This window comes from Tursiops truncatus, chromosome 14 (genome assembly GCF_011762595.2).
Source record: "Tursiops truncatus isolate mTurTru1 chromosome 14, mTurTru1.mat.Y, whole genome shotgun sequence".
NCBI classification, from domain to species: Eukaryota; Metazoa; Chordata; class Mammalia; order Artiodactyla; family Delphinidae; genus Tursiops; species Tursiops truncatus.
Window position 1 is genome coordinate 71499475 of NC_047047.1, and position 17874 is coordinate 71517348.

A 17874-nucleotide genomic window follows, 5' to 3' on the forward strand; every position below is an offset into this window, starting at 1 on the left:
AGGTTAAATAAGGTTCAAAAGCTTTACAAGGGCTTCCCTGGTGGCGCAGTGGTTGAGAGTCCGCCTGCCGATGCGGGGGACGCGGGTTCGTGCCCGGGTCCTGGAGGATGCCACGTGCCGCGGAGCGGCTGGGCCCATGAGCCGTGGCCGCTGGGCCTGCGCGTCCGGAGCCTGTGCTTCGCGGAGGGAGGGGGGCGCGTGGCGGAGGGAGGGGGGAGCGTGGCGGTGAGAGGCACGCAGTACCGCAAAAAAAAAAAAAGCTTTACAAAGGTGTTCTTCCTTCACAGCTGCCCAGATCTTTCCCAGGAATAGAATTCTGATCCCTACTCCAGGTAAGATTGTTCTCTCCTCTATGCCTCCTTCGAGCCTTTTGAGTTTCTCTGTTGTCATATGATACACAGCCTATAATTACCTGTTTATTTCTCCATCTCTCTAACAGTTGACCTTTGAGGGCGAGGCTCTGTTTTATTTTTGTTTAAAATTTTTCTATTCTTAGTCATTTGCTGAAAGATGGGTATGTAGTAAGTGCTCCATAAATGGCTGTCGAATGTAGTTGAATATAACAAGAAGGTAAACAGTAGATTTAATTTTTGGTAAGAAAAGAAACTTAAGCAGAATAAGAACCACATGGTGTTAAATTTAGAGGGGTCAAATGCATGCCAGATTATAAGGTATTATGCTGAATATTTGAGTGCTGCATGCAACAGTATTTGTGCTATAGAAACCAGACTACTAATACCTAAGATTTGTATGATTTTGTGGCTGAGACCTTCATAGCTCCTCTGTGTAGAGTATCTAACTATGACAGAAAAAAAATGTATTTCCACATATATCTGCATGTATGTACATAGATATATGTCTCTCTGTTTCCAAAGACTGAGGATACACTTTGAAATGCATAAAAAGTGACACACTTTAATGAATTGAATATAAAATGTTACTCAGTTTATTTAATATATATCTAATATACTTTTTCAACTAGCCAAATCCTATCAGAGTTAAAAGTCTCAAATTACTTTCTTTAGGGTGATACATCTGTAATATAACACAATCCCATAAGGAATGTATTGTTTGCTGATGAGAAGTTCACCTGATACTGTTTTAGATTAGAGCCCTGAGAGAAGAGGGTTTGGAGAACTAGATCCTAAACCTTAAGGGGGACAATACCATTAACTGATGTTAAGGTCCAGGGAAGGAAAGAGAAGGGTGAAGGTGAAGAAGAGAGATTTTTGAGCCAAAATTTGACTACAAGCATGTTGTTCATATATGATTTTGAGAAAATACTTACTATGAGATTATTTCTTGTGACTGATAATTAGTGAAAGCAGATTCAAGTGATAAGGAAGCATTTAAGCAAGGCTCAGATTAAGGTAAGGGTGAGGGTGCTTTAGAGGTAGATACTTTAGGGTATAGAAGTCCTGGATTCCCTTGGCAGATCTGAAAGTGTCATCTCTAAAGAGTTAACATGCTGCTTCTCAATGTTTAAATACCTACCAATCTTAACTACTCACTATTATAAACTCCACACATCCATAGAGTTTCAGTGGCACATAGAGCATTGATTTAAGTATTGTCATTAACATTTGGATCAAATCAAGTAAGGCATTGGGTTGAATCAGGCTTCAAAAGTTATATCCATCAAAAAGGAATCAGAGAATAAAGTCTCTGGTAATGATGATAATTCTTAAAACATTCTAATGAAAACATTTAAAGTTAGTTGCCTTACAATTGTACTCATTGATATAGGCATGACTAGTTAGTGTTAATCATAAGGAAACTATTAACCACATCCATTCATTCTCAAACAAAAACCAATCTGCCCCACACCTCGCTCTCTCTCTCTCATATACATATGCACACACAGAGTGTAGATCCCTAAAATCTACAGTAAATAATTTCATCTTAACTCGTTTGCATTTTCCTTTGTACAAGTCTTGAAGAATTAGTCTTACAAATCTGATATCACAATTGAGAGTGAAAGGAGGCCTGTTTCAAGGAAAACAAGATAATTTTAAGGACTTAAACTGAATTATCTGTGTATGCCAAGTAGGTGACACTTTCATACTCATTAAAGCAAGTTCAAGTAAATTTCTGCTGGGGGACACTTCTCATGAGTTTTCTCTACTTGAATATACCGAAATCTCTTTAAATAGTCTAAAATTTCACACTGAGCACTTAAGCTGGTTTCAGGTAGGGGACATTTGTTAGATTTAGTCTGCCTAAGTATCTCAAACCCTTCCTGCTTGGGGGTTATTTCACTTCTGTGAATCTTGACGGAAGGCTGGAATTTACAGAAAGCCAGAGGCTCCATTTCTCCTTCCCTCTGTTGAAAAGGTGCAATCTTAAGTCCTAGGCTTTGCCAGTTGGCTTCTCCTGCCCCAAAGACACAGAGATGCTAAGACTATTTAGAATTCATTTTCGTGGTGATGACATCCAGTGTCAGCAAGAGAAGTGTCAGTCAGACACTAACCATACTTTTCCTGTGGCTTGATCTTGGCCCTGATTGCTACTCTATCTACTCTCTTAGTTTAGCTAAGAAAACTTTTTAAAAGATAGTTTGAAAAATGATCTCCTTAGCGTTTTAGTCAGTTTATATAATTTAGGTCAATTCTTCCACACGTGTACTTTTTATCCTTTTACATGATATGCATTCTTAAAATAAATGTGTTTTTATTAAATTTCACTTGGTGGAATTGTATTTATGCGTTGTCTTTACTTGAACATGATCTCAAATTTTATAGTCTCCTTTCCCTTCTCATATCTAGTACCCTAAATCAGTGAGAGTTTACTAGAGTTTAAACTTTATAAAAGAGTAAGTTTTGTTCCGTTCTATATTTTGGTGTATTGAATTATCACTTGACATTACTATCTAATCTGGGTTATGTTTAAAAGTCAAAGTCATTAAATATTTTAAGCTTCCTTTGAGATTTGTCTTTTCTTATTAGGGCTGGGGCATGGAGAAAAGGTATATCTGCAAGAAATTGGTAATGAAGGTGCCAAATCTCATGCGTAAAAAGGGTCAAGTTCCTGCACAAGACAGGAAAATTCTAGTTTCTCTAAAGATGTACTAAAGAGAACTTGATTCCAAGTCTGAGAGTTTCAAGGATATTTATAGGTCAGCTTTTCCCCGCTTCTACCTAAACGTGTAGATAAAGTCTTAAAAAAAAAAAAAAAAAAGGCCCAAGAAAGATGTGAACCTGGTGGAGGGGGCTGGTAGCAACTTAAAGGTCCTGACAGTGGTGTCATAGATAAATCTGCAAAGCCAAATTTGTTTTAAAATTTGTTAAGTTGTAATAGAAATCCTTTGTTTCTGGTGATCTGTCTGTCTTACACTAACAGAAAAAAAAAGAAAAAGTCAGAACTGGGCTGATCAAAATCAATCAGGGTGTAAGAAAATGCTACTCCAGATTTGCCTGCTGGGGGCATTGTCTTAGATGGCAAGTCAAACCAGCCCTCCAGAATGGTTCAGCTGTGAGGCAGGCTGCCCACCAAACAGTGTGGACAGATATAATTCAAGGGACATTGTTTGTGTATCTTCTCTGTGAAGAAATTTAGAGAGTTCTTTCTTCCCCTTCCTTCTTTCCTTCCCTCCCTCCCTCCCTCTTTCCCTCCTTCCTTCTTTCCTCCTTCCCTCCCTCACTCCCTTCCTGACTACTGGGATTTGGCTATACCTCATTCATTTTTTGATTGTAAAATATAGTCCTGAAGAGAATTTAGATGACAATGGCCAAATCTGACTTTCTACATGGCTTTTAGTAATTGATGTGACAGCTTTAGACAGACATATTGATTAATAATTCTGTCCTAGGCACTAAGTGTCCCCACCAAGCCAGTTCCCATTTTATTAGCATGTAAATATATAATCTGCATAAAATTAAAGCTGTTATGTGCTTGAAACATTGTCTGTTCAAGAGATGCTTATTCTAAAGAACAGACATGGCTGAAGTTGCTACTCTATTTTTTTAAATTCAATTCTAATTTTTCTTTTCTCCTCTTCAAAGCTATATTCCATTGTCATTATTCCTTCTGAACTATTCTATTCTCCATCTAAGGCATCTCTTTAGGGAGCTGGAAGTGATTTTGAGTATGAACATTCAGTGTTCATGTCACCACTTCTGCTAAAACTGAACTGTTAAATAATGAATTTGTGGTCTTGTTTCACACCATACTAGCCCAGGCTAATGCACTCCCATAAGAAATGTCAGTTTTCATCTAAATGCACTCAATAGCAAATGTCTTCTCCCAGGAGCACACACTATTTGTTGAAAAGAGATATGGAAATTTCAGAGTTTACATGTTGCACTTGGGGATCACACAGCTGCTTTAAAAATTAGTGCATTTGAAATAATTAATGGCTGACTGGAGGCATTCTTCTGTTAAGTATGGTCCAAAATGTTCTTGACAAATAGAATGTTAGAAATTTTCCCTAAAATTCTTAGATGTCAGTGCCTTTGGAAGACAGCCTATAATGAATGAGATTTCAGGGAGGAATAACACAGAGTTTTTCATACAGACCCAAACTTCCGGGCTCAGGACAAGTGTGCTCTAATATATTGTGAAGATTAGATGACTTAAAACATATGAAGTATCTGCAAATGTACCTCAAACATAGTAAGTGCTTAATAAAATTGTCTATTATTATTACTCCTTCTCTTAGTTCAGTGACTCATCTTGGTTTAGGGTATTCAGAAACTGATAATACTGAAACTGACAATACTGGAAAATGTAATTTCATGAACTGGGTGGTTACAGGGCTATGGGAAAGGCTTGCTTTTATATTTGCACGTACCTTAAAGAAACAAATGACCTTACAAATTTCTGAAAGGTGTCTCTTAAGCCTTCATTCATACATACTAGAGGATGAACATAACTCTAGGCTTGAAAAGAACCCTGAGGGAGGGAACCCTATTTAGGAAACACGGGTCCAAGCTTGCAAAATAGTTCATGCTTTAGTCAGAAGTGTCCAAGACTTGACCTGTGGGCAAATCTTCCTCCAGCTGGTTTAACCTCTTCTAGTGACTTCACTAGAACAGTAGATACACATGGAGTGATTTCCTGCAAGGAAATCAAATACTGAAAATCAAATACTGAAAATGCAGGAAGGGACTGTGGGACGATTGCAGATAAGAAGCACCCTACTTGGTCCAGGAATCCTCTCTCAGTCCCAGCCCTCCTATTTCTGAAAACTCCTACCTTAAAAGGTGGAAAACTCAAATTCTTTCAGGCCTGTTAGTTTTATTTCTCTAGTAAAACTGTGATCCTGTGAGAACAGGCACTGTGTCTTAGATTCATGCATTACCCGGGGCTGAGCACAGTGCCAGGCATAGGTGAGCAACTGCCAAGGTTGAAGCTATGAAGACCATATCAGTATTGTTGGAAAGAAACCAGAGATAAAGGACGTAGGAGACAGGCGATCTGGGTTCTTGTCCTTACATCAACATTTTTGTGCTTGGACAAGTGTGTTTAATGTTTAAGCTGCTTCTATAAGTAAGGTCACAGCTATGGAGATTTGTACATAGAAGTTACTTATGACATTCTTGTGAAAGAATGAGTGAATACAAGAAATACCTGAAGACTTTTAGAACTTTTCTTAGATTTTTTTTAAAGTTTCCCATTTGAAGTAAGAAGGAAAACCCACACCACCACATAGATGCCTGGATACGTTTCCCATGATGCTTTCTGCTTAGAGTATAAAACCACAATGTTAGTGGACTAGAGTGCAGGTGATTGGGGTTCAAGCCTTAGCTGGTCCATCTTTGCTTGACCGTAATCAGTTTCATGAAGAATGATCCAGAGTGTGACAAAAAGAATTATTTTGACTATTGGAGGACCTATTCAGGTCAAAAAATATCACTAACCAGATAGTCAGGTTGGGCCAAAATCAGAAGGGGAAATACGGAAGCATTAAGTGAGAAAAACAGGCTGCAAAATTATATACAAGACTTTAAGCAGAAAAAAAAAAAGTTAAAAGAAGTCCGTATATAAAAAATCTGGAAGAAAAGGAACTCTGGGAACTAGGTAAAGTTCTAATTTCTTCTCTACAATTTCCATATTTTCTCAATTTTTCTAACGTGAGTATGATTGCTTTATAACAGGAAAGTAAACTTTAATGAAAATAGAAGAAACTGGAATCTCTATAAATTTATTTTTGCTTTGACATTCAATAGAGGCAAAAAATAGTGTTTATCCTTAATTATCCTTCCATGAAGTTTATACCGTATTTATGAAATTCAAGTTCATCTATGCTAATGGCTGTGAAAAAGTCAGGCAGCCACCCTACCTGCTATCACTGTGGATTGCCTGGGGTGCTGCCTTTTCACGCTGCTGTTTTATTAATGATCTTGAAACTGAAATAATAAGGAATGAAGAAGTGTTAAAAAGACTTAGTGATATGCTACCAGCATTTGCCAAGAAAATGAAATAAGCTAAGATGAGAAGACACTGGGGAGACCAATGAGAAGCCAACTGTTCTGTTTCTCTGAGCCTCTGACCTCTGCAGTCATGATTTCTAAAGACACACTTTCTGTGGGTCAGGCTTGGGCTGTCCACCCTCTGCCTGTGCGCAGACATCGGTCCTCTGAGAGGTACAGTTTGTCCTTGATAAAGCTGAGGTGGATTGATTTTATTTCCAAACATGTTTCAGTTGCAGCACAATCATAATTTGGGAGGGGAAAAAAAAGGCTTTAGGCTTCATAATACTCTCACTTTATTAATTTTTTTAATAAAGGAGAAGGATTATTCAAGATATGATTATCCAGTGGCCCAGTTTGCATAAGTTAAATTACATATCATTAATATGTTAAGTTTTATAAAATTAAAAATGCTATTAAATCATTCCAGAATCTTTATTTCCTTCCAGGCTACATGGTTTCACCACTTGTTTTATTTAAACTGAAGAAGATAATGTATTTTCAGAGGCTGTAATAGACACCAGAAGCAAATGAAAAACAAAATGGAATAGTTTTGGAGGGGGTCTGTGGGTTCTTGCTTTTGTAGACAGTAAATGTAGGGGGGACTTTGCATAGAGATGCCAGGTCCTTGGGATCACGAAGACATACGTGGTAAAACAAGACTGTGAAGCAAGATCTTTAAAGCATCAAAAGAGTTCACTCAATTTTTAAAGCAGCTGATGTCTTTAATAAGTAAAGAACCAAACTGGATAGCAAAGACCAGAAGATTTATTTTACTGGGTGGTTGATATCAAATGTTTTATGCATGGGTTTCATTACTGTAGTTTTGACAAAGCTAAAGGAGCCAAAGAGAGGACTGGGGAAAATGGGCAGTAGCAGAAGGAACAGGTGATGAACATCATCATCTATGGACTGCTTGCCAATGTATGGCTTTGCATTTCATGAACCATCTTATTTACTGCTCACAAATGGTCTCTAAGTGAGGGGGTCACTTTTCATCTTCACAGATGAAGAAATGGAAGCTTGGAGAGATCGATCATTTGCCCCAGATAATATTGTACAACAAGCTTTCAAACTTTGAGTCCAGAATCCCATTTTCTTAAACACTAAACTCTCCAGACTTGGTTAGACTTTGTCCTTATGTGACTTTGAGTTCTTTATTCATACTTTTAAAAACTTTTTTAAAGTACTTCTAAAAACTTTTTTCTGTTGTCCCATACTGAGCATCTGCAAACAATCAACACCTCTAAAATGAAATTCACTTAAAGTATCAGGGCCTTCTAGTACAATGAATCCCATAAAAACACACCCAGTATTCTTGAAAAAAAAAAAGATGCTTTTTTTGGTGGATTTAAACGGGACTTCAATAATAGACATATTTAACCATGTTATATTTGACCTAAAAATCACCTCAAAGTTGTCAAAGGTACCTTTGTGAAACACATCAGGTAGTGTGTGCTGATGTGATTCACTAAAGGAGATTCGACATGAATGGCTAAATTCTCAGAAGTAATGCAGCAGTTTTCACAGTGTGTATCCCCCGCATACACATACACCTAGAAATGATGAGATTCATTAACATAAGTGCCTGTGCCCTGGCCATCATGCCTTTTCCGAGTGCCTGGCAATCTAAGTGGATAACTTCTAACCCAAGACTATTCAGATTCCTCATCACCTTCCTCTACTCAAAGCTCCAATTGATTGGACAGTGATGGGTTACAGGATTTTTCTCGGAAACTGTGTTACTAGGCTTCCATACATCAATAACCAAAGGAATAGACCTCAGAGAGGCCTAAGAGATATACTCCCAGCTTCTCTCTTTTTCCTGAGGGTTCTCAGCTTCTCATCATGGAACAGAATGATTTTAGCATCTCCTTTGTTGCTTATCAATCCGCTCCGTCTGTTGCTGTCCTTCAGTTTCCTAACTTAGAAACCTCTTCTCTGCTTTTCCCACCAGAAGTCCTGCTTCTTTCTCTCACAATAATTAGTTAGGCTTTTCATTATTTATAATAAACTATCAAGGATATGCCAACACTAAAGCGGAACCCGTTTTGCATTGATTTGTTAAACAAATATTTATTGAACCCACACTAGGCACTGTTACAGGCATTGGAAATAAATCAGTGAAGGAAAAGGCTTTTGTGAAGCTCATGTTTCTGGGGTGGGTTCGGATAACAAACATAAATAATTAGAAGGTCAGAGTGTGATAAGTGCTCTAGGAAAAAATAAAATAGGGGCAGAGGGATGGAGGTTCTGGGAGGAGGTGCCATTTTACTTTGAATGATCAAGGAAGAGCTCACTTATAAGATGACACTTGAGCAGGAACTTGAAGGAAGTGAGGGGCATCTGGGGGAAGAGTGTCCCTGGCAGAAAGACCAGCAAGTACAAAGGCCCTGGGAACAGGAAGGAGCTTGGTGTGGCTGCAGGGGGATGATCAAGGGGGAGCAAGGTTGGACGTGAGGCCAGGTAGAAAGCTAGATCATGTTGGGTTTTGTAGACCATTATAAGGGCTTGGGCTTTTATGCAAGTGATATATGAAGCCTCTGGATGGGTTTTAAGACAAAGGGTGACATAATCTGACTTTCATTTTAAAAGAATCACTGTAGCTGCTGAGATAAGAATAGGCGATATAAGGGTAAAGCAGGAAGCTGGGAGACTACTGCAGTAATCTAGGAGAGAGATGATCATAGCTTACATCCGGTGGAAATAATGGAGGTAGAAAAATCAGTTGAATTTGGGTGTATGTTACAGTGATTCTCTTAGGAAAGCTTGAAATGAGTTATTGCAAATGTTTTAAACTTCTCCAGCTCCTCAAATTCTTACACACAGCAAGAAAGTTTCATGACTTCTAGATGTCCTCTACTTTTCTCTCTCGGGCCAAAAACTGCATATATACCATAAGGAAAAAGGAAACGAGCTTGGTGATTGAGGGTCCTAAGCTGAATCCTGGTTCAACAGATATGTGACTGTGTGAGAAGTTGCTTAACTTCCCTTAGCCTCTTTATTTATAAAATGGAAATAAGTGTAGCATCCATCTCCTAGGTTTGGGATGAAGATAAAATAAAATAAATTTATGAAAAGGACTTAGTGCAGTGGCTAGTATGTAAGCAGAATTCACTAAATGAGCTATTAATATTAAAAAAATTTAAGTTACTTTTATTACTATTGTTATATGTACACTCTAATAAGTCCTCAGTGAAGGCTTAGCCCATTCTACTCTTCTTCTCTGAGTCCTGAAGCTTGCTTTCTCAGCTTCTGAACCACTCTGCTTCTTCCATACTTACATCCCAAATACCTTTCTTTTCAAAATTAATTAATTATTTAATTTTGGCTAAGCTGGGTCTTAGTTGTGGCACACAGGATCTTTAATTGTGGCATGCAGACTTCTTCTTGGCAACACGTGGACTCTTAGTTGCGGCAAGCATGCAGGATCTAGCTTCCCGACTAGGGATCGAACCTGAGCCCCCTGCTTTGGGAGAGCGGAGTCTTACCCACTGGACCACCAGGGAAGTCCCCCAAATACTTTTCTTACAGCATCTGTGGATTTCAGTCTCCCTGTTTTGCCTCCTGTCATGTACCTTCCACATGGTTCTCTCTGTCTCTCAAACTCCTGAGTCGTTTTTCTCCTAATCAAAGGTTGATTTCATTTCCTAGGTCAATTTGGAAGCCTCTTCACTCTTATTTCCTAGATTTCAAACTCAGGCCAACAAAATTCAACTCTGAGGCAACAAAATTCAACTCTGAGGAGTACATGTTAGATCCTTGTATCTATTTACAGTTTTACTAATGTCTCTTTCCCAGCCTTTGCCCTTTCCCAACGTCCCTCTTCTCAGTTTCTGTCTTTTCTTTTTAACCCATAATCAGTCCAGAGAGGCTGCCAGAGCCTTGCCAGCTTCTTCCATGTCATGCTTGCTAAACTGCTCTTACAGTATGTATTCCCTCCCCTTCTGTCCAGTTCTGGGTGCAATTCCGTTTTTCACTCGTAGCTGTCTTGTAAGGGGTGGGTATTTTGAAGGTAGGTGCCTGGGAGAAGGAGAATGTCCAGTAAGTCTTTGCCGGCTAAGGGTTTTTTTGGACCAGTTAGAAGGCCACTAAATCCTGGGTATGTCCTGACAAGCCCAACTTCTTTGTTTTCTAACAGAAGCAAATGTAAGTGCTTCACCCTGCCCAGGTCCGCTGGCTTTGTTCCACATTTCTCTTCCTCAGGGACCTAAATAACTCTGATGGATTTGCAGTTCCATAAAGCTGGGTGTGATCCTTTTAACCCTGTGCTTATGAAGTGTGCTGTGAGCCTTCCCACATCTTGGAATTTATCCATGATAATAACAATGCACTAGTCGCTTTTTTTCATTTCACATTTTCGTGATTTCCTGATGACGGCTCTTGTATTCTAGATGTGTTCCAAAGAGGACTCAAGAGCACTAATGCACACTCAATTTTTATTAAAAAAAGGTAAAGGAGGGTCTTCAGAGAAACATGATGGCATTAAGAATTATGATGGAGTATAAAACTTTACCTCTAGGATGTGACATTAATATCCTGAAATTCCCTGTTTTTTTTAAATGTAAACCTTGCATTTTTTCTCCCTTTAATTCCTTTCTAATCAAACAAAAGCATTTAAACAGCACTTTATAATTTTCAGTGTATATTTATTCACATTCTATTGTTCAAACAACATCTACAACACAGAGAACTTCACTGGAGGGAGACAAAAACAAATCATTTTTCTCCCTTCAAGGAGTTTTCTCTTTGGTTGGAAAAAGACAGAGGTAAAAAAATTATTATTCTATAGTTGAGCTAAGGCTCTTTAATAGGTAATATATCTAGATCAGTGTGAGAAGGGGTGAAGAAGCTTCTGACACATCTCTCTCTTTGTTGGCTGAGCAAACAGCTTAATCTTCAGCTTTTCCACCTGGCTTTCTGGGAGTGCCAATAAGTCCCCACCCATTCCCCCAACTCTGGCCAACTGTGCTGGGCAGGGTTTGTGAACTGATTGCATATGTTACCAAGGAAATTATTGGGATGTCAAATGGCAGTGTCATCTTCCTGGCAACATATTCTTGAGCAGATTGTGATCCAGTGACCTACAGGCACATCATTCAAAATGCCAGTGCCACTGCTGGTCCATCCCCTACCTTTGTTCTACAGGCAGTAACCCCATCTGGCAAGGGAGAAGTACAAATGATCCAGAATTCTATTTCTTCAGTCTTTTTCTAGAGCTGCTGCTTCCAGGTTGTCAGTCAGTCACAATATCTGGCAAGGTAAAGCTGGACCCACATATATTCATTGCCTCTTTGTCCTTCTGCATTAGTTTTTCACACACCATACAAGAGGTCTCCCTGCAAGTTCAGTAAACACTACAAAGATTGCAAAGAGGGATGACAATTTTCTTAAAATATTTTGAACTGTGATTTTTCATATTTTAAACTACAAAATAAATACTTAACATATGTTAAAATATTTTGCTTAGAATAGTTCCTCATTTTATTCCCCCTGGATATCCAGTACTTTTCCATCCTTTTCTCTTTTCTCATCCTTTTTTCCTCTATCTTGAGATAATTGTGTGTCTGTGTTCTTGTACTGCCCCAGGTTTTTCCATGTCCCTTTGATGTAGACTTAATTTGATATTCAGATGAATATTGTGTTTATTTAATTACATAAAAACATAATTCTTTTCAAAAGTCAACAACCATGTTTGAGTTTTGCAAAGCCTGCCTTACATCTAGTATGAAAGTCTAGCTTGTTGAATTCATTGATATGTAATCTTCCATTAATTCACTCTATAAGTTTTTATTGTACGTGGAGTAAGGCATGCTGCTAAGTAATATGAAGTTAGTAAGATAAACAGATCTTGGACTATATGACAAGTAACACACAACAGAATAAGTATAATTTAAAGTTGATTATAACAAATGCCAAAAGGGAGATACTTAAAATTTGTTATGGAGAAGAATAGGGTAATTAATATTTCCTTTCTTTTTTAAGATAAAGGGAAATGTTTCCATTTTTCTTATTACATAATTGCTTGCCTATAAAACTCATTTTTATAAACTCATTTTTAATGTAAGGAGACTGCATCTACATTTGAGCAGGGAAGTAATTTTAAAACCATTCTAATATAAATGTAGGCTTAACTGGTGACCAGTGGCCATTGCTGCTGTGATACTTTATATCAATTTACTCAGTAAAGAATTGTTCTTCTCCTTTGTGCTATTAAACATCTTGGACATGGTCCCTGTCCTCACAAGCAGAAAAAGACACCACCTTGCTCTTCAAAGAATTTGTGGGGCAGGGCCGGCAGAGAAGCACACAAGTAAGTAGTTCAGTTCAGACCATGAATGGTTTCACATTGGACAAATTACTTAACATCTCTTCTTTTTCTCATCTGTAAGTAGGGAAAATAACATCTTCTTCAGAGAATTCTTCTGTTCTTCTTTTGAGATCATGTAGTTGCTGTGGCTAGCATGTATTATGAATTAGGGGAACTCCGTAATTGATGGCCACCTTATTAAGCCATGTGGTTCATGATGGGTTATAAATTGTAAAAGGTTTGTGAAAGATTTCACAAACAGATATAGATAAAAACACATCTTGAGGCATCTCATTACTCTGGGGGAAAATAAAACACTTTGGATGTTTAGGATATTCCTAGTGGGAAATTGAAAGTAATTCACGTGCTTGCCAACTGTGGGGTCAGATTTTTAGCACTCCATGTGTTGATTCTGATAGCGTTCATCTGAATTTATAGAGAATTGTTTTCTTTCTCTTTCACCTGTACTCACATGGTATCAGGAAGGCTTGATTGTTTGGCACTAACTTCTATTTTTCTCTGCACGAAGCACCTTTTTTCTAATAATTTATCAGTAAAACTTCTGTTCTCTCTTTCATCCTTGTCGTCTTCTCTCTGATCCCTTTCCTTTCCTTGTCAGTCATACTTAAGTATGCACTTGTCTGGCTCATACCAGGCTTTGTACATATCTCAACTATGGCACTACAATAATCTACTGTAATTGTTTATTTGTTTTCATATCTTCCCAATATACGCTAAACATATATGACCTCACTGCCTAAAACAACAACTGGTTTATAGAGGCCATCTGATAAATGTTGAAAGAAGAGAGGGAGAGAAAGAGAGGTAAAAGGACTAAGAAACAAAGAAAAAGAGAAAAAGCAGGAAAGTCGTCTTTTGGTCAAATTATGTCAAGTAATTTTTTTCCTCCTTTTCTTTTTTCTTTGAATTTAAAACAGTAGAAAAGTAAAACATGATTATCATAATATAGTCAACAGAATTAGACAGAATTAAAATTTAGAAAATGGGATTATGTTTTGGTCTTTCCACTTAAAAATATACGCTAGGTGTCTTGCAATAGATCTGTTTATTTTTGCAAAGCATTCTGTAGTGTGGGTGGAGCATAAATTAAATTTCCACTTTTCTGTCAATGGATATTAAAATTGTTTCCAATATTTCCCTTTCAAACACTGCTGCAAAAAATATCTTTGCACACGAGTCAATTTTTATTTAGAACTAATTCTTAGAAGAAGAATTGATGGATTCGAGCAAATATGCTTTAACCTTTTTAACCTTTTGATAGATCTTGCCAAAGTGCCTTCCATGATCGGTGGAACGTTTCCCTACCATTGGCAACACTGGACATTTTAAACCTCAACTTTTCTTCTGGGTCAATTTTATGGATTAAAAAATTAATTTTTATTTTAATTTGCATTTACAAGATGACCAGTGAGGTAGAATATCATTTTATACATATTCATCATTTCTTAGAATTTCTTTGTGCCTATTATTTATTCATAGAGGTTTCATGCTATATTAAAGATTTTTAACTCTGTTCTGTGTCTACTGTATATGCAGTAAATAATTTCTCCCAGCCACTTAGTAGGATTTTGGATAAAATTCTTATAAAGGTACACTGTGTAATGTAATCTAAGTTCTTTTTTTTTTTTTTTGCGGTACGTGGGCCTTTCGCTGTTGTGGCCTCTCCCGTTGCAGAGCACAGGCTCAGTGGCCATGGATCACGGGCCTAGCCGCTCCGTGGCATGTGGGACATGGGATCTTCCCTGACCGGGGCACAAACCCGTGTCCCCTGCATAGGCAGGCAGACTCTCAACCACTGTGCCACCAGGGAAGCCCTAATCTAAGTTCTTTATAGTTGCTGATCTATGTGTCATTTGCACAGTGCTTCTGTGTCAAGAAGAATTAGCCAGGGCCTTCCAATCCCCAATGGTGCTGTGTAACAAGGATTTCACACCACCTCAGTCCCAAAGGGGATCAAATCCTATATGTAAAACAAGGAGTTCCTTGTGATGCTGAATATTTAATGAAATTTTGCTCTAGGTTGGGCTGATATGATATGCATGTGATGCTTTCCTCCTGGTGAACTCCTTGGTGTTCTGAAAAACAGGATAGTGATTCGGACATGCCCTTCATTGTTTAACAACTTCTTTCAAGAGAGAGACTGCACACCTGCAAATTGTGCTTGCATCTGATCTGGCATGATCAGAACCCTCATTATTCTACAGCAGGTAGATTCTCTTAAGGGTAATACACAGGGCTGAAATTTTTCACTTAATTTTTGTTTCAGACTACTAGGTCAGAGGATATTTATTATATTTGCTGGTTCATTTTCCTTTCACTCTTGTTTGATTTGAGTGACAGATGAAAAAATTTAGACAATTTACATCACCTTTAATGGAATCCATTAACTCACGACTAGCCTTGGAAAGTTACCTCCACCTGCTTCCATCCCTCCGCGTTACCAGCCAGAGTTTTACTATATATGTAGAATAAATATATTTTTATAACTCCTTTTTCTAAGGAATTTCCTAGGACTTCTCACAACTAGAAAAGAAGAAAACACTTGTCTAGAAAGAAATCCAAATTCTTTGTAAACCTCAGAAACATCATCTATTTATGACACACAAATGTATTAATCTTGTATGGATATTTTTCAAGTTCATACCAAGTTCAAGCTCATCTGTCTGGATTTTAAGACTAGCATTGGGCCCTACCATATTGATCCCCACCTACTTCCTCTCCATTAAAAAACATTAAGGTACAATTTACATATAACAAAATTCACCATATTAAAACATACAATTTGATTAGCTTTGATAATGATATATAATCATGTAACCACTCATAATAAGGATATATATATATAGAGAGAGAGAGAGACAGACAGACAGAGAGACAGACAGAGAGACAGAGAGAGAGAGAGAATATTTTTATCACCCTTCTGACCCTGTGTAGTCAAAAGCACCCACAGGACCCCAGGCAAATATATTTCCTGTTCCTATAGTTTGGGCTTTTCTAAAATTTTATGAAAATTGAATCAGACAGTAAGTAATCATTTGTATCTGATGTCTTCGACTTAGTATATTATTTTGTGATTGATTCATCTGATTGTCATGTGTTTAAATAACTTAATAACTTGTTCCTTTTTATTACTGAGTAGTATTCAATTATATGCATATGATACAATCTCCTAACTCACCAGTAGATGTGTATGTGTGTGTATATATATATATTATATATTATATATATATATAATATATATATATATATATGTTGTTTCTAACTTTTTGGTTATTCAGAGACAAACTGCTATAAACATTCTAGTAAAAATCTTTCTGTGGGCATATGTATTTGTTTAAATACCTACAGGTAAATCTGATGAGTCATATGGTAAAAGTATATGTAAATAGGTAAGAATTGCTGAACTACTTTCCAATGTGATTGTATTATTTGCATCCCCGTCAGCAATATATGAGAATTTTAGTCTCTCCAAATCTTTCCTAGCACCTGCTATTGTTAGTCTTCATAATTTTAGCTACTTTACTGGGTGTACAGTAATATCTCATTGTGGTTTTAAATCTGTGTATTCCTGGAGACTAATGACATTACATATCAGGTGCTTATTTATCATTCATATATCTTTGGTAAAGTTTCTGTTCAGATCTTTTGCTTATTTAAAAAATTGAATTATTTGGATTTTTATTATTGAGTTGAAAGAATTTTTTACATATTCTGTATACAGTACTATGTGAAGTCTATCTGTATACAGTACTATGTGAAGTCTATCTTGTGAAATATTTTCTTCTAATCTGTGACTTGTCTTTTTATTTTCTTAAAAGTGTCTTTTGAAAAGCAGAAGTTTTTCATTTTGATGAAGTCTAATTTATCATTTTTGTGTGTGTGTTTTGTTCCTTTTGTGTGCTAAGAAAACTTTTCCTAGAAAGGTTACAAAGATTTTCTACTGTGTGTTCTCTAGAACATTATAGTTTTAGCTCTTACTTTTAGGTCTATAATCCACATCAGGCTAATGTTTGTATACTATGTGAAGTAATAGTCAAGTTTCATTTTTTGTGCATATCTAATTGCTTTAGAATTATTTCCCCCACAGAATTAACTTGGTACCTTTGTTAAAAATTTATTGACTATATAAGTGTCACTCCATTTCTGGACTCTCTGTTCTCTTCCAGGGATTATATACATCTAATCACACCAGTACAACACTCTCTTGATTATATTAACTTTATGGAAATTTTTGAAATCATGTTAGGTCCTTCAATCTTGCTATTTTTCAAAATTGTTTTGGTTATTCTAGGTTCTTTGCATTACTATAGAAATGTTAGAATCCACATGTTAATTTCCACACACACACACAAAAACCAATCAAACAAAACCAAAAAACCGTAGACCAATTTAGGGAGAATTGACAGCTTAAAGATATTGAGTCGTCTGATCCATGAACATGGTATATATCTCCATTTTTTGGGAAGCCTTAATTTCTCTCAACAATGTTTTGTAGTTTTCAGTGTATAGTTTTGCACATTTTTCTTACATTTAACAAAATCTTGTTAAATTTTGCAGATATGATTAGATTAAGGAGCTTGAGATGGGAGGGTATCCTTCATGGGCCCAGTGTATTCACAAGGATACTTATAAGTATAAGAACCAAAGAAGATGTGACAAGGGAAGCAGTGGTACGAGTGATGAGGGGCCATGTGCCTAGAATCGTCATATCTGCTATTAAACCCCTCCTCTGATTTCTCATTAACAATTATATATTTTAGTTCTAAAAGTTACATTTGAAGATTTATTTGAAGATTTAAGCTTTATATTTTCAACCTTTTCATCTATTTTTTGACCTTACAATATAGAATAATATTGAATAATATTTTTTTTAAAGTCCATATTTGATAACCTTGGTCACCTGTGGATCCATTTTATTATCTGTTTTATTTTCAGTTGGTTGGTCCTACTTCATGTTATGCATGGAAAGTTTTGTTTGAGCACAAGGCATTGTGTATTAAAAAAGTTACAGTGTTTCTGGCTGATGTTATCTTCCTCTGGTGATGATTTCCTTGTTGTCTGGTAGACAACTATCATAGAGCAGATTACCTCTAATCAGGACTTGAGCTCATTAAGGACTGTGTTGCCATTGTT

The 17874-nt window shown here is 37.0% G+C and overlaps 1 long non-coding RNA gene across 1 annotated transcript in view; it reads left to right on the forward strand.

The window, feature by feature from the left end:
- The first annotated feature begins 285 nt into the window (after positions 1 to 285).
- LOC141276401 (uncharacterized) overlaps positions 286 to 17874 on the forward strand; it is an 82447-nt gene continuing 64858 nt past the window's right edge. Inside the window, exon 1 of the long non-coding RNA XR_012325901.1 lies at positions 286 to 332. This is a non-coding gene — a long non-coding RNA (uncharacterized lncRNA). The remainder of the gene's footprint in view (positions 333 to 17874) is intronic.